Source organism: Haliaeetus leucocephalus, unplaced genomic scaffold, assembly GCF_000737465.1.
Source record: "Haliaeetus leucocephalus isolate CR32 unplaced genomic scaffold, Haliaeetus_leucocephalus-4.0 Scaffold187, whole genome shotgun sequence".
Classification (NCBI taxonomy): Eukaryota; Metazoa; Chordata; class Aves; order Accipitriformes; family Accipitridae; genus Haliaeetus; species Haliaeetus leucocephalus.
The window spans coordinates 686,386-686,587 of record NW_010972623.1 but is presented as its reverse complement, the minus strand read 5'-3'; positions in this window follow the sequence as shown (position 1 = coordinate 686,587).

Sequence of the window (202 nt, the reverse complement as noted above, 5' to 3'; positions counted from 1 at the left end):
TGCAGCCGCTCTTCGCGGCGGCTGTAGCTCGCAGGGCTTGGCGTGCTTGTCCTCGTGCGCTGCCTGGCTCCGTTGTCCCGGCCGAGCTCGGCCGGGCCTTCCCCGGGTCCTGCGGGGCGTTCCCGCCACCCGGCCTGCTCGGGGGCCGTCCCGGGTAACCCCCGCAAACCGCCTCGCGCCGCAGCCGTGCCGTTCCCGGTGG